The sequence below is a fragment of the Mustela nivalis genome, assembly GCF_964662115.1.
Source record: "Mustela nivalis genome assembly, chromosome: 3".
In the NCBI taxonomy this organism is placed as follows: Eukaryota; Metazoa; Chordata; class Mammalia; order Carnivora; family Mustelidae; genus Mustela; species Mustela nivalis.
Genome location: NC_139022.1, coordinates 46,995,720 through 47,019,327, shown reverse-complemented (window position 1 = coordinate 47,019,327; position 23,608 = coordinate 46,995,720). Strand labels below are relative to the sequence as shown.

General features: G+C 38.8%; 1 long non-coding RNA gene across 1 annotated transcript in view; it reads right to left on the bottom strand.

Annotated features, from left to right (window-relative positions):
- LOC309861268 overlaps positions 1 to 22,885 on the bottom strand; it is a 102,370-nt gene extending 79,485 nt beyond the window's left edge. Inside the window, exon 1 of the long non-coding RNA XR_014309833.1 lies at positions 22,687 to 22,885. This is a non-coding gene — a long non-coding RNA (uncharacterized lncRNA). The remainder of the gene's footprint in view (positions 1 to 22,686) is intronic.
- Between the last annotated feature and the right edge of the window lie 723 nt (positions 22,886 to 23,608).

The following is a 23,608-nucleotide window of genomic DNA, read 5'->3' as shown; positions in this document are numbered from 1 at the left end:
AGGAAGAAGGCTCCCCATTCAGCAGAGAGCCCAAGCAGGGCTTGATCTCAGGACCTTAGAATCATGACCTGAGCCAAAGGCAGAGGCTTTAACCCACTGAGCCACCCAGATGCCTCTGAAAATTCTTCTTTTAATAGCACTTTTTACTTTACATTAAATGTACCACCAGTTTTGTCCATCACATTTATGCATTCAGGAAACCTTTACTGAGTCCTACTGTGGGTTAGATATGGTAACATCACAAAAAAGACTCAAAACTCTGCCTCCATGGGGATAACAAATGTAGTGAGCCAGATGTTAAAATACCAGTGCTAAAAGTGAATGGGAGATGTGGAGAAGAATTCCCAGAGAAAGACAATTATACTCCTTAAGGATGAGTAAGAGTATCTAGGGGACTGCAGAGAAGAGAGAATAAGGAAAAGAACTCCAGGATGAGGGGATGAACATCTACAAAGATGAAGAGTTATGTACAAAACAGATTTTAGGGCAGAGGTTCCGAAGTCAGTATAGATGAGCAAAGCCAGCTCGGCTCAAAGCAGTAAGAACTGGGGGGCACTGAGCTGACTGGAGAATGCTGGCCATTTCAAAGGCCATGTAGTAGCCACGTGGGGTGCAGGCTCACAGAGGTCTCAAGAGAAGCCAGAAATCTGGATTTTCATGTAATGCCTTGTATTTTTTCATGGTTAGCAAGTTTTCTTTTTTTTAAATTACCACTCTGTAGGCGAAACCAAATATATTATGACTTTTGTGGTGGGCTGAATAATGGTCCCCAAGATATCCAAGTGTTAATCCCTGGAACCTGTACATACGTTACCTTACATGGCAAAAAGGACTTTGAGATGTGGAGATTATCCTGGACTCTTTGCGTAGACCCTAAACATAATCCTAAGTGTCCTTAGACCAGGAAGGGTAGGGAAGATTTGACTATAGGTGGGAAATGGGAGAGGAGATAATTAATGGAAGCAAGAGGATGGAAAGATATGAGGAAGGGTCAGGAGCCAAGGCAGTCTCAGAAGTTAGAAAAGGTAATAAATGGATTCTCCCCTAAAGTCTCCAGAAGGAACCAACCCTCTAACATCTTGATTTTATCCCAGTGAAACTGATTTCAAATTTGACTCTAGACCTAGAAAACAATTAATCTTTTTTTTTTTTTTTTTTTTTTTTTTTGCGGTTTAAAAAGAAAAAGTTTAAGATTTTATTTTTAAGTAGTCTCTACACTGAATGTGCAACTGACTCACCACCCTGGGATCAAGAGTTACCCACCCCTCCAACTGAGCCAGCCAGGTGCCCCAATCTGTGTTGTTTTAAGCCACTAAATTTATGATAATTTGTAATAGCAGCCACAGGAAAATAACACATCTTCTGCTCTGATTCAGCTCTTTGAGTTGTCAACTGCACCTGTTTGGGTGCCCAGGTTGACATTAGACTACACAGGTGAGCCTGGACTAGGCTCTTGGTATTCTATCTGCTTCCCCATTTGGAAACATTTGTTTATATTTCATTCTACCCTATTCCTTAGAAACAGGGACTGCATCTCACTCTCTCTCTGTCTCCACTGCCCAGCAGAGCACTTGGCACAAATTCTTTGCTTATTAAACAAATAAAAGGCAAGGTAGAAAGGGAGGCTAGAGCCAAATCACCAAGAGCTTATTACTGCCATGCCAAGAAATTTAAATTTTATATTAAAGATGAAGAATAAATAAAATATTTCAAGCATGAGCGGGACATGATGGTTTTGCTTCTTAGAAGTTGACAATACCTGGGGCATGTGGGTGGCCCAGTCAGATAAACATCTACCTTCAGCTCAATTCATGATTCCAGGGTCCTGGATCAAGCCCCACAACAGGGCTCCTGCTCCGCAGGGAGCCTGCTTCTCCCTTTCCCTCTGCCTGCCACTCCCCCTGCTTGTGTGCTTGCTCATTCCCACCCCCCACAACCCTGTCAAATAAATAGATAAAATCTTAAAAAGAAAGAAAGGAAGTGACAATACCTGAAGGGCAATTTAGAAAAGCACAACTGAAAACAGGAGTTTGGTTGGAAAGCTGTTACAATAATACAGTAATCCATTAAACCAAGACTAAGTCAGTGCCGGTCGGGATATAAAGAAAAGTGATCATACACTGGGGTTTAAACTGAATGGACTTAAAAGACTGCTTCAGGGGCATGTGGCTGGCTCAGTTAGCTGAGCATGTGACCTCTGATGTAGCAGTCATGAGTTTAAGCCCCACACTGGCCACAGAGCTTACTTAAAAAAAAATTTTTTTTTAATAAAAATTTTACTGGTTCAATAGTAAGAGAAGGAAAAGGAGAAGTCTTAGTTGACTCTCAGGTTTGTGGTGGTGAAAGTAAGGTGGAAAAGGAGAAGTATGGGAAAGAAGATGAGTTTTGACAGGCTGAGATTATAGTGCACATGCAAGGTCATGACCTGAGCAAAAATCAAGAATTGGATGCTGAACCAACTAAACCACTTAGGTGCCCCTCATCTGTTCCTTTTTAAAATAAAAGTCTCAATTCTTTTATCACAGAGAAATAAATGTTGTGAAAGCCATTTATTTCATTTGCCCAACATCCCCTAACCAACAGTATTTCCCACTGCTTACCTATCATGTACCTCTGCAATGTGTCACCTGCTTCCCTGTCTTTCTGACTCATAAACGCTCATGTTTATCCCCAGGTGTTCTCCATGTGTCTCCCCCATCTGTAATATTGCTCCCAAATTTTCCATCTAAATTAGTTCATTCTTCATGGCCTAGCTGAAATTCCATGGTTCCTATGATGCCTTGCCTTGACTATCTCTGAATTAGTTTACTGTATATTATAGCTTTTAGCCATGCTACCTCAAAGTATTTTCTCACAGTTCACATATGCTAAACCTGTCTTTTCAAATAAGGTTGCTGAGGACAGAAATCTTGCTTTATAACCCTAGACTCCCATAGTGGTTTGCAAAGTGTTAAACACACAGTAGGTGTTTCAGAGACAAATTAATATGGTAGAAAATATCTGAGTCAGACTAATTTTTTAATTCAAGCTTTGCTCCTCAGACTGAATTATTTTTTAATAAGCATTTTAATTTTTTAAATTTTTTTAAACATTTTATTTTTATTTGGTAGAAAGAGAGGGAACACAAGCAGGGGGGGTGGAAGAGGGAAAAGCAGGCTTCCACAGAGCAGGGAGCCCGATGTGGGGCTCTGGGATCCCAGGGCCCTGGGATCATGACTTGAGCCGAAGGTCGATGCTTAACTAAGCCACCCAGGTTCCCCAGAGTGAATTCTTTTTATTTGTGAACTAAGGAACCAGTATCCTGATCACTCAGATCCTTTCCACCTGTTACAATCTGATTCTAATACTAATTATTTTATTTGACCAGAAGCTGTGATGGTGTACATCAAGCACATCAGTTGGCTTTGATTCCAAGATTCTATCACATAGCATGTGTCATATGTAAAAGGATATTGGGTAGATATTCAATGTACACTTTGTAAGAGTCAAGTTCAATGTAAGGGTCTAAGATATACATTTCATAAATATTTAGTAAACTCCTTCATTATTTCAGCAAATATTTATTGAGTGCCTATGACATGTCAGGCATAATTCTAGACTCTGTAGGACACAGTGGTAAATAAGCTAGACAAGGTCTTTGCTCTCTTGGAGCTTATATTCTCATAGAAACAAACAGTAAATAATCATATAATGTCAGCTGTGTTATGTCACTTAATAAGTGCTATGAAGAAAAAGTACAGAAAAGGAATACAGAAACACGGGACTGGTTATAGATGAGACAGTCACCTTAATTTTAACTTTTCTTTTTTTCTTTTAAAGATGTTATATATGAGAGAGAGAGAGCGCGCGCATAAGCAAGAGGAAGGGCAGGGAGAAAGAGAAGCTGACTCCCTCTGAACAAGGAGCCTGATGCGGGGTTTGATCCCAAGACTCCAGGATCATGATCTAAGACAAAGGCAGACACTTAACCAACTGAGCCACCCAAATGCTCCCATTTTAATTTGATACAGGAAAGATATGGGCATTCTTGTAGACATGAACACAGACATGTATATAAATATAAACATAAATATAGATACACAGGTAAATACAGATGTAAGTGTTTTAGACATAGCACTACGTGCCATGTAATGAGCTAAAACGTGTCATGCTCACATGTCTATTTAATCTTTCTAACAATCCTTGGAGATATACTACTCCATTTCACAAATGAAAAAACTCATATTCAAAGAGTAGTATGTCCAAAGCCACTTAGCTAGAAAGTGTCAGTACTGGAAACCACATGGCATTTGCATGAGTATGCATACTATGTTAATTTTCTTGGGCAAAAATATTCTAAATTAGAGTAGGAAGATAAACCATCATGTATTCTGATTACCAGAAAAAGAAATGTATTTTCATTTTAAATATGTCTTAAAAGATCTTTGTGTATTTAAGAATTGTGATAGAATATTATATTCACCATAAAAGTGAAAAGATTGCTGAATCTGAAGAGATCTCCAAGATAAATTGTTATATGAAAAAGCAAGGTGTAACAATGTAATATATCATGCTGCCATTTGTGTATAAAAATAGATGGATTTGTGTATATATGCATAGAATATCTCCAGAAGGTAAAAAAAAAAAAAAAAAAGTAGGTAACAGTGGTGGCCCTACAGATCAGTAAAAAGCTCACTTTTTACTGTATGTATATATATATATATATGTTTTATAACTCTTAAAATCTTTTCTATGTGAATGTATTGCCTACTTAAAAATTTAATTTTTAAATGGGATACTTGGTATAAAGAGGACACCCAAAATTGTTGATAAAATAATCTTGTACAAATAGATCCTTTTCTTAACAAACCATAAAAGGGGGCGCCTGGGTGGCTCAGTGGGTTAAAGCCTCTGCCTTTAGCTTGGGTAATGATCACGGGGTCCTGGGATCGAGCCCTGCATCGGGCTCTCTGCTCAGCGGGGAGCCTGCTTCCTCCCCTTCTCTGCCTGCCTCTCTGCCTCCTTGTGATCTCTGTCTGTCAAATAAATAAATAAATATTAAAAAAAAATAAAAGTTTTCCATGAGAGAGGTTTCATTAATGTGTGGCCACAATAAAAATCAACATTATGATAAGGATGGCCTACTGTATGATTGTTGAACCACAATCCTCTATAGGCAAAGAACAAATGGACAATTGAACAATACCCAGAAAGTAGAAAGTGACAACAAAATCTAAGCTCCACAGTTATAAAGAGTCATTTTCTGCTAGACAGCTAAAGAATAAGAGCTCAAAAGCTGCTTGTAAGTATAATGGAATAAAAATCTGGATTATTTTTCAAACCTTTCTTCTTACTATGGCATTTTCCCTTCAAACTTTCAAATCTCCACCAAGAACTTATGTAGAAACTTGTTCACAAGAAAGGGGTGGGAAATAAATGTGAAAATATCAAAATTCTCTTTGTATAAAATTATAAGATACCAAATGCCAGTATTATCTTGTTATTTAATATATTTTAAGTATAAAATATAGTTTATACTAATCCTTTGCCCCTTTGAGTCAAGAAATTCAGATTTTTTAGCTATAACAGGTACAGTAAAAAGTTTTACCTAATTCAAATTCATGCCTCTGCATTGAAATAGCAGGTGGAGTGCAGGATACAACCTCAATATAATCTACTGGGAATTTAGACCTATAATTATCAATCCTTGGATATTACCATTTGCTGTTCAATATGACTGCAACTAAGAAAGCATTTATATGGCAATAAAAAGCTTTTTATGTGTTATATGTGTCCGCTTTGTGTAGTTAGATCTGTAATTCACTCTTCTTTATAATAAGCTTTGGGGAAGAATGTAGGAGTACAGGTGGTGAAATCATGGCAGGTTGATGCCCGTATCATTTTGTGGGCCAGTTATGGCACCAAAAAAAGAATGGGGCTGGGTCAACAAAAATTGGAACACAGCATTGCAGAGACCTTTAATTTCTGAGATTATTTAAAAATAAATAACCATGGTTTGACATATATTGACCCTGAATACACAGAAATATGGGCTCTTTGCTTTGAAACTTCACTCCCAGTGGTGAGGCTGCCACTCAGTTCCTTCTTGACAGCAGGTGGATCACTGAGATAGCTGCCTACACTGAAAAAAACAGTGTACACATTTAGAGCAGAAATTAATTTCATCAGCATAAAAACTAACCGGGCTCTTCTGACCTTACCATCACTAGCATCCTGTTGTAACCAAACTCAGATACTTTTGAATCCTTTCCTGGGTTCCATGAATTATTAAGTGGAGACTCTGATGGCTTGCCCAATTAATGATACACATTTCGTTTCCAGGAAGGGTTTTATTCATTTCTAAAAAGTGTTTGTCATGTTGTGAGATTTCACTTGATCTTAGCCAAAAGGCTGAGAATTGATATTGTTTTGAGATTAAAAAAAAAAAAAATAACCACACACACACACTTGGAATTTAGGTCAAGAAAACCCACAGGATTTATGTGACTCATTAACAAGTAGTTAGAGTGGGGCACCTGGGTGGCTCAGTGGGTTGAGCCGCTGCCTTCGGCTCAGGTCATGATCTCAGGGTCCTGGGATCGAGTCCCGCATCGGGCTCTCTGCTCAGCAGGGAGCCTGCTTCCTCCTCTCTCTCTATCTCTGCCTCTGCCTACTTGTGATCTCTCTCTGTCAAATAAATAAATAAAATCTTAAAAAAAAAACACACAAGTAGTTAGAGTAAGGGGAAAATAACTTTCATCTGAAGGTTAAAAAAAAAAAAATCAGTAGAGCAAATTTTCCATTAGAGTTGTTTCAAAGTGGAGAAGAAACTTAATGGAAAAGACTCCCTTTGACAAAACATAAACATGGAGATGAGAATAACAATTATAAAAAGATGCTCTTCCGGGACGCCTGGGTGGCTCAGTTGGTTAAGCAGCTGCCTTCAGCTCAGGTCATGATCCCAGCGTCCTGGGATCGAGTCCCACATCGGGCTCCTTGCTCCGCAGGGAGCCTGCTTCTCCCTCTGACTCTGCCTGCCACTCTGTCTGCCTGTGCTCACTCTCATTCTCTCTCTCTGACAAATAAATAAATTTTTTAAAAAATCTTAAAAAAAAAAAGATGCTCTTGGGACGCCTGGGTGGCTCAGTTGGTTGGACGACTGCCTTCCGGCTCAGGTCATGATCCCGGAGTCCCGGGATCGACTCCCGCATCAGGCTTCCAGTTCCATGGGGAGTCTGCTTCGCTCTCTGACCTTCTCCTCGCTCATGCTCTTTCTCACTGTCTCTCTCTTAAATAAGTAAATAAAATCTTAAAAAAAATATATATATTTTTTAAAAAAGCTGCTCTTCCATAATTGGACATATTAATGGTCCATGATTAGAGAATGTATCAATCATATTCTGAACCATATACTTAAGACAAGAAATCCTCTATCTGAAAAAAAAATGCCTGAAACCATCCTATATCTACAAGTGGACCCGATATCTCACTTCTGTGTAAGCAACTAGATCCTTTGAACTCAAATTTCTTTTAAAGCCCTGCACAAATACACGAGTGATCAAAGAATCGCTTTTTCCCACCCACTCCAATAAAGTATGACAACATCCAGACTCTTTTCTACAAAGAAGGCTTGTGCCAGGAGAAATAAAGATACAGACAAAGAAGGGCAAACAATTTTGCTCAAATCACTAGACTTCTTGCACCTCACTGGCACCCCTCACTGAATAGATGTCATTTCCTTTCTTCCAGACATAAGACAAGACAATGGCAAGAAAAGAAAAGAGATAGTAATAATATTCTTTTCTTCTATATACTGAAAGAACTTCTCTGTACTGAAAGAACATATATTTGCTCAGAGTAGATAATAGCATACTTAGAGATAATAAGCATATATACACCCAAATAGAGAATGATACGTAATAGTATTTGACCAGCTCCCCAATGGGAAAAACTATGTAATTACAGGCAATTAGAATGGGAAGGGATTCATGTGGTCCAGAGTTGAGAGTCATGAAAACATCTGTCTGTGAGATGACTTAAGGAACTTAAGAAGAGGCGCACCTGGCTGGCTCAGTTGGTAGAGCATGCAACTTCTGATCTTAGGGTCATGAGTTCAAGCCCCTTGTTCAGTGTAAAGATTACTTTAAAAGAGAAGAAGAAAAGAGGGAAGGGAAGGAAAGGGAAAAAGAAAGAGAGAGAGAAAGAAAAGAAAGGAAAGAAAGATAAGAAGGTTGACAGGAGAGGAAAATGTGCCTTAACTCAAAGCAACAGTTTAAATATTGTGTATAAGCAAGGTATATCAAGGGATCAGTAATGAGGTCATGACCATCTTAGATTGGTAGAGAAGGGAAAGGGTAAATTTAGAAGAACAAATGATATTTGGAAGAACAACTGACAAAAAATATAGAGTCTAGATATATTCCTCTTGAAATTAAATTCTCCCGTTGGAAGGTCAGAAGCAAGGTATTAAGCAAGTGAAAATAAATTATACGTAAGTATACAGCTTGGCTACGGAAAAAGTCCCTAAAATTTTCAATTTGTTATAAAAGCGTATTATTTAATCAAAGGTTACATCTTCACCTGGACATGATGAGAAACCTAGAAGTAACAGAAGCCTTTAAATATAGAGGGAGAGGGGCACATAGGTGGTTCAGTTAATTAAGCATCTGCCTTCAACTCAGGCCACGATCTCAGGGTCCTGGGATCAAGCCCATGTGGGGCTCCCTGTTCAGTGAGGAGTCTGCTTCTCCCCCTCTTCCTCTGCCCCTCCCTCCACTCATGCTTGTGTGTGCGCATGTGCTCTCTATAAATAAATAAATTAATCAATTAATTCTTTAAAAAATATCCAGGGCGGAAATCACAAACCAACACACTAAAATAACTCAGTTCACCACTAAAAAACTGACTCTCTCTCTCAGAGCCTGTTCACTTTTATTTTAGAAAGAATCTAGAGCGTGTGGGTAGCTCACTCCATTAAGCGTCTGACTCTTGATCTCAGCTCAGGTCTTTACCTCAGAGTTGTGAGTTCAAGCCCCATGTTGGGTTGTGAGTTCAAGCCCAGTGTGGAGCCGACTGAAGGAAGGAAGGAAAGAGATAATAGGAGGCAGGGAAAGAGGGAAGGAAGGGAGGGAGAGAGGGAAGGAAGAGAGGAAGGAAGGAAGGATGGAGGGAGGAAGCCAAAAAAAAAGAAAAAAGGAAAGGAAAGGAAAGGAAAGGGAAGAGGAGGGAGGAAGAAGAAGAAGGGAAGAAGGGAGGAAGGGAGAAAAGGAGGAGAGGAGAGGAGGAAGAAAGAAGGGATCTAATTCTCCTCTCCACTGCAGATGAGAAGTAAGAACTTAAAAGGGGTAGCTTTGAGACTCAGGCATGCGGACAGTTTTAATATTTGATAGTTGGTAGTCTGACAATGAAGGAAGCAGAAAAGTATTAAAAGCAGTCACAAATGAGAGATGTGGGTAATTATTTACCAAAATTGAGATCAATTACCTTAGTAAAAAAATTATTAAATTACCTTAATGCTTTATTTTTATTCTCTAACAATTTTGTTCCTTTAACAGAAGCTCATATTGAGCAATTTAAGCCAACAAATAACAGCCTAAAAATGTACCAAAAAGCCAACAGTTCCAGGATTTTCTGACCATTACATCTTTTTACTTTTTTCCCATTATAATATGTGGTTGTACTTACACTAGACAGCTACCATATTTGCTTGAAGAGAGCTGAATGAAGGCTATTGTGCAACTACAATGTCTTCCTTGTAATGCAGTAATCACATTTTTGCAAGGAAAGAACAAATTTTTAAATAACAATGTTTATGGGGTGCCTGGGTGGCTCAGTGGGTTAAGCCTATGCCTTCAGCTCAGGTCATGATCTCAGGGTCCTGGGATCGAGCCCCACATCAGGCTTTCTGCCCAAGGAGCCTGCTTCCCCCTCTCTCTCTGCCTGCCTCTCTGCCTCCTTGTGATCTCTTTCTCTCTCCGTCAAATAAATAAAATATTTAAAATAAATAAATAAATAACAAGGTTTAAGAAAACACCTTTTCTAAAATCTATCTAGGCAGAGTTCTTGCCAACACAGTTCCTTTCTCATTGATTTCATATCATACAAACTGCTGTAAGTGAACATATAAAAATGGAAATTGCTTCAAGGCTGAATATAATCTTGATATAGCAGTCATACTTTGTTGCATTTCTATATTAACCATTAACCCACAAGAAACTGAAAACATGCTAAAGTCTAGCCTAGGGTCTGTCTTCGGACCCTGGGCTGCCAAACTCATGTGCAAATACGTGTGGAGAAACAGATGAGGATGGTATTACCATGAACAAATCTGGATTTCCTTTCTGGGACCACATGTTGTAATGTCTAAAAACACAGGGGAATGATAATCATAACCAATGTATTTTGAGTACTTACTACGCCCAGGCACTGTTCTAACTTGTTCCTTAAATTAACCCATCTATTTTTTTTAAAAGCCCTATTAGGCAGGACTATTATATCTAGTCTAAATATGAAGCAAATGTGGCTGAGAGATTAAGGAACTTGACCATGCTCACAAGGCTGGAAAACAGAGCCTAAATTCAAAAGCACATTCATCACACAGAAATTCTTTGATACCTCAATTAAAATTTCCCCTTCTACTGATTAATTACTATACCTGTCAACCAAGTACTAAGATTTGTTTTATGATTACAGAGTTGACAAGATGATATACCACTAGCATTTCCCTAATTATTGTTCTCTGACATTCTAGTTTTACAAATAGGATAAAGGACAGCAAAGCAGAACAGTAAAACACAACACCAGCAAAGTGAGGGACACTTTTTAACACCAGAAAGTGAAGCACACTTTCTACTCTTCAGGAAAATGTCAACTGTTTACATCCTTGAGAAGGCAAATAGAGCCCCATCACTGCTCTTAAAATGTGATTTATGGTCATCTTCATTGTGTTATCCGGGATTCTTTTGGTTGCAAATGCAGAAAACAACTCAACTAACTTAAGCTACTGCAATATTAAGGATTTGTTACTGGCTTCCAGTAAAGCTAGATGTAGGTACTCAAGCAATGTAGTTTGTATATTCTCCATGTCCCAGCTTGGCTTTCCCCATGTTACTTTCATTCTCAGGCTGAGCTCAAGTGGTGGCAAAATGCCCATCAGAAGGTATAGGCTTAGCAACCCCCGCAGACAAAAGAGAGTTTCTCTTTCTCACTGGTTCCAGCAGAAAGTCCTAAACTGATGTTTATGGCTGTGACTGGACTGCCTGGATCACAATCTCTATGAACTACCTTTGAACTAGTCTCTATGACCAGGGTATATGTTGCTCTCAACTTTCATGTACCAACCACTGGCTCTAGAGGAAGGTTCAACTCCAGCTGAACCACAGGCATCAACTGAGTCAATGGAAGAGAATGGTTCTTTAAAGGAGGATATTTTTACCTCAACACAGGGAAATGGATGTTGAGTATGGATAAATTACAGATGTCCATTATATCTACCCTGGCATGCCAGAAGAAGAGTTGCCATTTTGTCATACCACTTTGAGGAGATTTTGAGTTCTTCATCAAAATGACCTTCCTACAATGAATTAATCTTTAGTGAGTCAAAGCACGAGTGAGCTGAAAAACATTAACAAGGTTTCACGGAATCGTATCAATGCTGATGTATAGACATAGCAGCAGCAGGAAACTTAGCCAATTTTGGCAGTCATAGATGATGGGGCTATTTGGGCAAAGGCAAACTTTAGCAGAGAGGGTAGACAGGTACTGGCTCTAAAGTCCTTTGCCATAACACAGTCAAGAGATCAAATTCACATGGATGGGGCACCTGGGTGGCTCAGTGGGTTAAGCCTCTGCCTTCAGCTCAGGTCATGATCTCAGGGTCATGGGATCGAGTCCCGCAACGGGCTCTCTGCTCAGCAGGGAGCCTGCTTCCTCCTCTCTCTCTGCCCGCCTCTTTGACTACTTGTGATTTCTGTCTCTCAAATAAATAAATAATCTTTAAAAAATTCACATGGATAATGTCTATTGTGAAAATAAATGCAAATAATGCATGCATCAGACTCTGTAGTTTTGCAAACAGGCAGATAAAAATGTTGCCAGCATTAATACCTTTAAATGCCAAGAATGGTATTTAAAAATAAAATATGAAAGAGCTTCAATATTTTCCTACACACAAAAGTTATTCTAATTTAATCCAATTTGTCATGCTGCATAGGTCCCTGTTCATTGCAGTCGCCTGATTTAGGTGGTTCTCTTCTTATAAATACATTGTGTTTAAAAGTCTCATTTGTGGGGGTGCCTGGGTGCCTCAGTCGTTAAGCATCTGCCTTCAGCTCAGGTCATAGTCCTAGGGTCCGGTGATGGAGCCCCACAACAGGCTTCCTGCTCAGGGGGAAGCCTGCTTTTCCCTCTCTCACTCCCCCTGCTTGCATTCCCTCTTTCATTCTCTCTCTCTCTCTCTCTCTTTGCCTGTGTCAAATAAGTAAAGTCTTTAAAAAATGATAGATATTACTATTGGTTATAATATGGTAAGGATGAACAAAATAATCAAAATATTTTTTAAAATACTAAGAGCTAAACTAATGAGCATTTACAAAAATGACAGACAGGAACACTCAGTGTGTTACTATGAAAAAACAACCTATTTGTTTTAATTCCTAATTCCACTTCACATAAGAAGGTATTTAGTATTTTTCAGCTTAATAATTGTTTATTATCGCTAAAAAAAGAATGTAGAAAATTACCTTAGTATGTTTCAGAATATTATTTAAATTATAATTAAATTTTGGGATTCTATGTGGTTGCAAAATTGAATCAAATATTTTGAGTAAAACTAGATCCATACAGCTGGGAAAATTTAATGAACTCCTTTTTATTTACCAAGAACTTTTCATAATTTCTCCTTCCACATGCTTATATCCAATCCAATTCCATTTATAAATTGAGGACACGGTATATTGCTATTACCAAAAAAAGAACTGTAATGGGGACATAGCCATAATTGAATTTACATCTTAATTATTTACAGTCTTCTTTTTGCAGCCTGAATATTCTATGCCTCAGAGCTGTTTTGCAGACAAAATAACATCCGGAATTAGTAATGTAGATACTCTTTGACATAAGTGACAAGTTCTTTTGGTAACTTGCAAAACTTCTCAGTAAAATTTACTTCATCTAAAAATTAATTCCACAGATCTATTATAGAATAATCTGATGCTAATTCTGATGTTTTTGAAATTACTTAAATGTTAAAGATATCTAACTGCTATCATTTACCCGACCATTTTTGCTTTAGCGGCAATTCAGGAGAAACTATTTTATTTTATCTTATTATTTTTTTTAAAGATTTTATTTATTTACTTGAGAGAGAGACAGTGAGAGAGAGCATGAATGAGGAGAAGGTCAGAGAGAGAAGCAGACTCTCCATGGAGCTGGGAGCCCGATGCGGGACTCGATCCCGGGACTCCAGGATCATGACCTGAGCCAAAGGCAGTCGTCCAACCAACTGAGCCACCCAGGCATCCCAGGAGAAACTATTTTAAATCAACTATCTTTAATAAATAAATGTAGATGGTCATGGGTGTCTAAAAAAATTCAAAGAATTAGTGTAAGACTGCCTCATTAGGGTTTACACTGCTACTTTCCAAGTATCTGGCATACAACCACATACAAAGAGAGATGAAATAGAGACATCAGGGTGACATGGGTGGCTCAGTCCGTTAAGTGTCTGCCTTTGGCTAGGGTTACCATCTCAGGGTCCTGGGATCAAGCCCCGTGTCCGGCTCCCTGCTTGGCAGGGGGTCTGCTTCTACCACTCCCTCGTCGTTCCTCCCCCAGCTCATGCTCTCTCTCTCTCCCTCTCACTCTATCGATCTCAAATAAATAAGTGACATTTTGAGACTTAAATAAGAAAGTAAACCATGCAAAAATCAGAGACAATCGGGAAGTGCAAAGGCGGAACAATCTCACTGTGTTAAAGAACAGCAAGACCACAGTGGCTAGAACAAAATGAGGAGGCAAGAAAGAGAATGATAAAAATGAGGTCACAGAAGCAGGGAGGACCAGAGGACCACAGAAGCTGGGAGGGTCAGATCCTATAGTGTGTGCAGGTCACAGTAAGGAGTCTGGGTTTATTTTAATTGCAATGGATATTCCCACAGGATGTTAGGAATGAGAGAATGACATGATAGGAAGTTTGGAAAAGAGGCTCTAAGGAGGCAAGGAACCATTTCAGTCTGGGCAGGGTCAGATACCAATACACAATTATAAAATTGACTCTCTACTGCCTAATTTCTAAGATGAAAAGTAAAATTTGTTAGGAACAGAAAAATCAGCTATTTAACTGGAGTGGAGCAGATGTGGCTAGAATGAAATACCTGAAACTGCTTACCTGAAGGTTTAACTCAAGTACCGATTTACAGAGGTTCTTTGTGGATGGCAAATTAGAGAAAAATGCAAAGGTCAGATTATTATGAAATAACATATACCACCTTGTCTCCCTTCCTTTCCCCCTATCAATAGCCTGGCTCCTGGGTGCTGTTATGAATAGAAAAGCATGATGGGTACCACAGGAAATAAATACCTTCTTCTAAAGTAAAATGCTGCCATCTTGAGGTTTCCAGAGAACAAAAATAATGCAAAAAACAAAACAAAAAAAATCCTGTTTCTGTTTGTCATTTCTATATGCAAGGTATTTGATTTGGGGGAAATAATGATAAAGACCATTAGTTTAAAAGAATCAAGAAGTAATCTAACCAGTCATATTCTTGCTTTGCTAGATCCAACCTATGCACTATTAAATAGAACCTGTTTACAGTTGATTTTGAAAATTTTTTAGTGGGCCTTAAGTTCATTTTGGTAGAGAGTGTATGTGTGTTTTGGATTTTTTTCCTCCTTTGCAGGAACTAACACTGGGCCCAGTACCTTTTCAAATGATAAATCTCCTGCATCCCTTTCACAATGCCGGACATATTCAAGTTTTTTTATTTTTTCGATTTTGATAATTTATATTCTAGGAAAAAAGCAATTTCCCAGATTTTTAAACTGTCAGAGTTATACATAATATTCCTCCATAAAAGTCTTAGTCTAAAACAAAATTTTTAAAAAGTTTTAGTTTCTCATCTACCCACTGATATATATGTATTCTTTTTCTTTTTTTACCTTCTCCTTTTATTGCAGGATTTTGAGCAGAAGAATGATAAACCTGGACTCTGTCCCAGGAAGAGAACAATCCCGATAATGTATAGAATGAATTAAAAAGGAGAAGACATGGGAACACCATTTAGGAGACAACTGTGCCATCTCAAATTCTTGATGACCAGAGTCTGAGCCAGGGAAAAAGAACTTAATGGATCCTGCAAAATAAATCAGTAGGAACTGATGACTACTGATGTGTTTATAAGAAAAAGGAAAAGGTTAACATGATCTGCAGTTTCTAGCCTAGGATGATAGGAATGTCCTTAACCAAAGTGGGGAGAATAATGATTTCCTCTGAGGACATTTGAGAGTTTCAGGAGATAGAAGGATATCCTTGTGAAACTGTCCAATCAGTTTGGAGCTATAAATACAAACCAAACCTAGGGATTATAGCTGAAGCTGTGAGAATACACAAGATCAGCTGGAAAAAATATAGAGAGAAAAAAGTGAATGCATTAAGATGTCAATAATTGAGAATTTCTTCCAACAACTTACTTTTGGGCACCTGAATAAATCACAGAGCACAAGGAAAAGCCAAAAAAGCACAGAATTTTAAGGAAGAGGTTTAGAAACAGCATAGCAGGAAAGATGTAACATATTAAAATGATTTAAAAAAATCTGCTATGCTAAGAAATTATAATTTACCACCTTAAATAACTTTGCCCCCAAATTATTAATTTCTATTTAAATCAACTTTGCGGAATGATTTACATAAAATAAAGTGTGCCCATCTTAAGCAAAAAAAAAAAAAGATGATCTAACTACACAAAAAGAGAAACTTTGATGTGGAACAAAGTACCATGAATAAACTAACATAAAAACTGGAAAAAATGGGGCACCTGGGTGGCTGAGTGGGTTAAAGCCTCTGCCTTCGGCTCAGGTCATGATCCCAGGGTTCTGGGATCGAGCCCCACATCAGGCTCTCTGCTCAACAGGGGGCCTGCTTCCTCCTCTCTCTCTACCTGCCTCTCTGCCTGCTTGTGATCTCTGTCTGTCAGATAAATAAATAAAATCATTTAAAAAAAAACTGGAAAAAATATTTCCAATACCCCTGTCATAGGACCAATTTCCCCAATACATGAGAACTTAAAAATCAATAAGAAGGCCATAAAAGAAAAACTGATCAGCTGAAGTTTATCAAAAATTAAAACATTTGCTCTGTGAAAGGCTCTATTAAGATGAAAAAACAAGGGGCGCCTGGGTGGCTCAGTGAATTAAGCTGCTGCCTTCAGCTCGGGTCATGATCCCAGGGTCCTGGGATCGAACCACGCATCAGGCTCTCTGCTCTGCGGGGAGCCTGCTTCTTCCTCTCTCTCTGCCTGCCTCTCACCGACTTGTGATCTCTGTCAAATAAATAAATTAAATTAATCTAAAAAAAAAAGATGTATTTCATCTGGAGTATATAAAGAATTCTAAACTCTCAATAGCAAAAACAAACAAGCAAATAACCCAGTAAGAAAATGAGTGAAAGGGATGCTTAAGTGGCTCAGTGGGCTAAGCATCTGCCTTCAGCTCGGGTCATGATCCCAGGGTGTGGGATGAAATCCTGGATGGGGCTCCTTGCTTAGTGGGGACCCTGCTTCTCCCTCTGCTCCTGCTCTCCCTCTCTCTCTCATAAACAGAGTTTAAAAAAAAAAAGAAAGAAAGAAAACAAAGAAAAGAAGGAAAAGAAAAAAAGAAATAGGAAATGAGTGAAAGACATGGGTAAAAAGACATTTTACTGAAGATGAGTTATGAATGGATACTAAGCCCATGTAAAGATGTTCAGCATTACTTAGTACTAGAGAAATGCAAATTAAAACCACAATGAGAGGGGCACCTGGGTTGCTCAGTGGTTAAGCCTCTACCTTCAGCTTAGGTCATGGTCTCAGGGTCCTGGGATCAAGCCCCACATTGGGCTCTCTGCTCAACAGGGAACCACTTCCCTCCATCTCTGTCTACCTCTTAAAAAATAAAAATAAAAATAAAAACAAAAATGAGGTATCATTACACACCTATCAGAATGTCAAAAATAAAAAACAGTGATAAGGGACGCCTGAGTGGCTCAGTTGGTTAAGCAGCTGCCTTCAGCTCAGGTCATGATCCCAGCGTCCTGGGATTGAGTCCCATATCTGGCTCCTTGCTCTGTGGGAGCCTGCTTCTCCCTCTGCCTCTGCTGCCACTCTACCTGCCTGGGCGCGCTCACTCTCTCTCTCTCTCTCTGGCAAATAAATAAATAAATAAAATCTTAAAAAAAAAAACAGTGATAATATCAAACACTGGCAAATATGCAGAGAAAATACATCATTCATACACTAGTTGGGGGTGTAAGATGGTACAGGCACTCTGGAAAATAATTTGGCAGTTTCTTATAAAACTGAACATGCATCTGGCATACCATTGCCCAGTAGTCACACTCTTAGACAATTATCCCACAGAAATGAGAACTTACATTTCACACAAAAAAACCTGTGCAAGAACGTTCATATCAGTTTTATTCACAACTGTCAAAACTGGAAACAACCCAAACGTCCCTCGATAGGTGAACAGTTAAACAAACTCTGGCATATCCATAGAGTGGAATACTACTGAGCAGTAAAAAGTAATAAACTACTGATGAAACAACTTGGATGGATCTTAGGGTCATTATACTTAGTAGAAAATTCCAATCTCAACTGGTTATATACTATATGCTTGCATTTGTACAAATACAATTCTTAAAATGACAACACTAAAGAGATGGAGAACAGATCAGTGGTTATTAGGGGACAGGACAGGTGTAAGTGCAACTATAAATGTGTAGTACAAATAACTTCCTTTTTGGGGATAAGAGTTCTGTATCTTGATTATGATGGTGGTTATCCCAATGTATATATGAGATAAAACTGCATAAACTTTACATACACAGAGGAACAAAAACTGAATAAAGTCTGTAATCGAGTTAACAATTTTATGCCAATATCAATTTCCTATTTTTGATTTAACATTATAGGTATATAAAATGTCATCATTGGGAATCACAGACCTGTACCCCTGAAACAAATAATACATTATATATTAATCTAAAAAAATGTCATGATTGGGAAAAAACGGGTAAGGGGTTCACAGAGCTCTGCATGCTATTTTAGCCACTTCCAGGGGAGTCTATAATTATTTTAAAACAAAAAGCTTTAAATATGAGTAAATATGTTATTGCCTAGACTAACGGACTGATAAGTATGGAAAAATTGCTTTTAACTTTATTTACATAGTATAGTGACTGTTTTTGCAACATTTAATTTCATTATTTAATGTGTGAAAATAAGGGAAAACAGGAAAAGAACCACTATGAAAATGATACATCAATAGAAAAATAAGCAAAGAACTATAAGAGGCCATTTAGCAAGACACATACAAAATGGTGAATAAACATGTGGAAAATGATCATGCTCATTCCTTAATAAAGAAATACTAGTTAAGGGGTGCCTGGGTGGCTCAGTAAGTTAAGCATCTACTTTTGGCTCAGGTCATAATCCCAGAGTCCTGGGAACGAGCTCCACACTGAGCTCTCTGCTCAGTGGGGAGCCTGCTTCTCTCTCTCCCTCTGTCTGCTGCTCTGCCTACTTGTGCTCGGTCAAATAAATAAGTAAAATCTTAAAAAAAAAAAAAAAAAAAAAAGAAAGCAAAAGAAATACTAGCTAAAGAAAGAAATACTAGCTAAAATCAGGTATTATTTTTGCCTGGCACATTAACAAAAACTTAAAAGGTTTCTAATATTCAGAATTTGTGTGATTATGGGGAAATAGGGATTTATATGTCCTTGGTAACTTTTTGGAAGGCAATCTAGAAATATTTACTATATTATATTATATTGGGTTATATTTACATATAATATATGACATACTGTATTTATATATAATATATAATATACATTTCTATATATTTATATAATTTATATAATTATATTATATTTAATATATCATTATATTTGTAAGTGGTCATTTTATGTAACACAACTATCCTTCTTAAGAATTTATCTAACAAAAACATCTAATGTTCAGGAGCACCTGGGTGGCTAAGCCATTGGTTAAGCCTCTGCCTTCAGCTCAGGTCATGACCTCAGGGTCCTGGAATCGAGCCCCACATCGGGCTCTTGGCTCAGCAAGGAGTTTGCTCCTTTGTATTGTTTTCATTTCTCTGTGCACTTATAATAGACAGTTGTTTCCCCCCACCTCTCTCTGCCTGCCTACTTGTGATCTCTCTATTTGTCAAATAAATAAATAAAATCTTTAAAAAAATTTTTTTAAAAAGCATCTAGTGTTCAAAGATCTATGTACACAGATGATCACTGCAACACTGTGTATCACAGATAATTATTATAAACATTATAGACTTCCAATAATAAGGGACTATTTAAAAGTTAAGATATGGTCATATAATGAAATATAATAGGGCATTCAATTAATGCTATTTCCTTACTGATTACCTATTATTTATTCTAATTGCCTTATAGATATTAACTCAGGTAACTATCACAGCATCCCTATAAGGTAGATACCATCATTATCTCCATTTTTTTTCAGGTGAAAAAAAATGAGCCAAAGACATAACAAGTGAAACAAATAACTCACTCAAGATACTCAGCAAGATGCAAGTATTCCTTCCTTTACACACTAACATAGGACCATAAAATGGCAATGCATGTTGAATATGGTAGAGCTTGTAATCAGTGAGAAAATAATGATTTAAAGCTTTTTTTTTAAAGATTTATGTATGTATGTATGTATGTATTTGACAGAGAGATAGAGAGCACAAGTAGGGAGAGTGGCAGGCGCAGGGAGAAGCAGGCTCTCCACTGAGCAGGGAGCCCGATGTAGAGCTCAATCCCAAGACCCTGGGACCATGACCAGAGGCGAAGGCAGCCGCTTAACCAACTGAGCCACCTGGGTGCCCCAGATTTAAAGATTTTTATCAAAAGATTACAAATACTCATACTATTACTGTCTATTATAAGTGCACAGAGAAATGAAAACAATACAAATGAAAGTACACTCCAGTTTAAATATTAGGAACACTGAGAATTAAAAGTGTTTTCTTTCTTTGTAAAAATACTCTTCAGAAATAGTTTGAACATTCATTCAAATTGTATCTCATATAATTTGTGCTGGGGAGCATCTTTCTATGCCTTGGCAAACTGTAATGTTTCTAATTTCTTTTTTTCTTTTTTTTGGGGGGGGTGGGGAAGAAGAAGAGAGAAAGTGGGCATCTTATGCAGGCTTCATGCCCAATGCAGAGCTGGATACCGAGTTTGATCTCACAACTCAGATCACGACCTGAGCTGAAATCAGAGATCAGACGCTTAACTGACTGAGCCACCCGGCACCCAAACTGTAATTTCACTTTTAAGTTTGAATCACTTTCCAGTATTTAATCCTTTATGCTTTCAATGTTGTGCAATAGCTCCCATGGTGTCTGTGAAGTTTTTCCAAGTGTCACTTCCTCTAGGACATCTTCCTTCCATCATAAGCACTTTCCTCATTTATGTCAATGCACCCTCACTAAGCCATTTGGCTGCATATTTGTGTCTCTCATGTGGCAGCAATGTCAACATCCCCCTAGTCAGTCATTTCTTCTAGAAATTTTACTGAATTTCACTTTCAGCACTATCACTTTTTGGTTTTTTACTGCTTTTTCATTGTTATTAGCCAATTCTCTCTTTTTTATTAACCATAAAATGTCACATGGGTTTATCAATAGGAAACATGGAAGCATCACAAATCATGTGTTTTATTATGTGTGGGTGAACTGAGTAACAGATGTACAATGACCAATTGCCAACAGATTTTGTAAGAAATGATGTGACTGGTCACTGGTCTGAAAGGTAGCAGCAACATTTCTTCTTTGAGCAATTACTTACGTGGTAAACTTAAATCTGAATTGTGTCCGGGGTTTGTTTGTTTTTTTTTTTAAGATTTTTAAGATTTAAGAATTGTGTTCGGGTTTTTTTTGTTTTGTTTTGTTTTGTTTTAAGATTTTTAAGACTTTACTGGGCGCCTGAGTGGCTCAGTGGGTTAAGCCTCTGCCTTCAGCTCAGGTCATGATTTCAGGGTCCTGGGATTGAGTCCTGCATGCAGCTCCCTGCTCAGCAGGGAGCCTGCTTCCTTCTCTCTCTCTGCCTGCCTCTCTGCCTACTTGTGATCTCTCTATCTGTCAAATAAATAAAATCTTTTTTTATTTATTTGAGAGACAGAGTGAGTGAGAGAGAGAGCACATGAGCAGGGGCAGAGGGAGACTCAGAGGGAGAGGGGGAGAGAGAGAGAAGCAGGCTCCCATGCCAAGCAGGGAGCCTGACATAGGGCTCTATCCCAGAACCTGGGATCATGACCTGAGCTGAATGCAAGTGCTTAACCAGCTGAGCCACCCAGTTACCCTCTGAATTGTGTTGTTGAGAGTCTAGTATTGTTTAACTAAATTGTAGCAACTGAAATTCAGGCATAACAAAACTACACAAAGAAATGACTGACTGTTGTAGCTTAGCCAGAATTTGAACCCAGACAGTCTGACACAAGAATACTGTCTCTTCAAACCATAAGAGACTCTTAATCTCGCAGAACAAACTAAGGGTTGCTGGGGGGAAGGGGGGAGGGAGAGGGTGGTGGGGTTATGGACATTGTTGGGGGGGTGGGTGTGCTGTGATGAGTGCTGTGAAGTGTGTAAACCTGGCGATTCACAGACCTGTACCCCTGGTGCTAAAAATAAACTAAATGTTTATTTAAAAAATTAAAAAATTAAAAATTTGTAAAAAAAAGAATACTGCCTCTTAACCACATGGCAATAATACCTCTTAGAAAAGAAAGTGTAGGTATATTAAAATTATACATATGTCATTACAACAGAAACAAATGAATGGTTAACATATAATATGATCTGATATTTGAAAATCTGATATTTGAAAAAAGTCATTTATGTGTGTATTAATATATTTTAAATCTGTAGAAATATTCACCAAACTGTTGTACACCAGTAATTATCACAGAGCTTGGGTGCAGATTCTGAGACCTTTACCTTATATTATATATTCTCTCTCTATAGAGCCAGCATGAAATATTCAGTCAATGGAAGGGAGGACAAGGCGATAAAGGACAAAGGAGGGGAAGGTGATGGGAGGACGAGACCGCTGTCAATGTTGGGGACTGTACAACGCAAGTAAGACACGGCTTGTGACACTGAGAAACTGCCTTCATAAATCCTCTCGTCTCTTCTCCTCTTTTAGTCCCTCTCCTTTCTCATATGCTCAGATATACCTCATTTTGGTTAAAAATTTTTAAAAGTTCCTTCACCCTGTGGATTCCTCCAGTTCCCATTCTTGGGATTTTTTTTTTTTTTCCTTTTCTTAATGGCCAAAATCTCAAATGAACACTTCTCTATTTCTTCTCTACCCAATCCTTCCCGTCATATCATAACCCCGTTCCCAGAACAGTATCTACGCTGACATTGTTCTCTCAAAGGTCAGCATGGTAGCAAAACAACCTCCTTCCCGCCGCCGCCCCTTCCAACCTGGTGCAGACATGGCGTGGGGAACCTTCGGGATCACGCGGCGAGGCGTCCTGTGCTCCGCCGGACGCTGAGGTGAGACGGCCGCTCTGAGTAGAAGCCGCCAATCACTCAGGAACCAGCTGGGCCCCATCTCTAGGCCGGAAACCGGAACTAGCAACAGAGCAGCAGCGGGCTAGTGTGCGGGCGGAGGAGTTCTGACCGCATGCCGGCCCTCAGCGTTGTTGCAGGACCCGGATGTTGGAACGTGGTGGCACCGGATGGAGCGTGGCCGGAACAAGATGTCTGGCTGCGAGTTTAAAAGAAGGGGGTGGGACTTTCTGGCTCTGCGGTCCTCCATCATGATCATTGCAGGACAGTATGTGATTTCATAAGGAAATCAACAGTCTTGGGGGTGCCTGGGTGGCTCAGTGGGTTAAAGCCTCTGCCTTCGGCTCAGGTCATGATCCCAGCGTCCTGGAATCAAGCCCCGCATGGGCTCTCTGCTCGGTGGGGCGCCTTCCTCCTCCTCTCTCTCTCTCTCAGCCTGCTTGTGATCTCTGTCAAATAAATAAATAAAATCTTTAAAGAAAGAAAAAAGAAATCAACAGTTTTTCCTTATAAAATGATGCCTTTATTACTAAATTCACAGTACAAATACATACCCGTACTCTGTATATATACCATGAGTTAGAATTGGCATGGGGTTTTGGGCGGGTGTGTGTGTGTGGGGGGGGGGGGGGGTGATGCCCCAGATCTTATGCAGGTGAGAACCTAAATCATCTTCCCTTCTGATGGAAAGAATAAAGGAAAAGCCCGGTATAGGAAAACCCCTTCATTATGGCTTCCAGTGTTTTTCTCCCCCACCCAGAGCAGCCCAGAGTGGTGACTGAAGAAGCTCCAGGCCGTGGGGCTGTGACCAGTGGAAAAGGGGAAAGGAAACTCT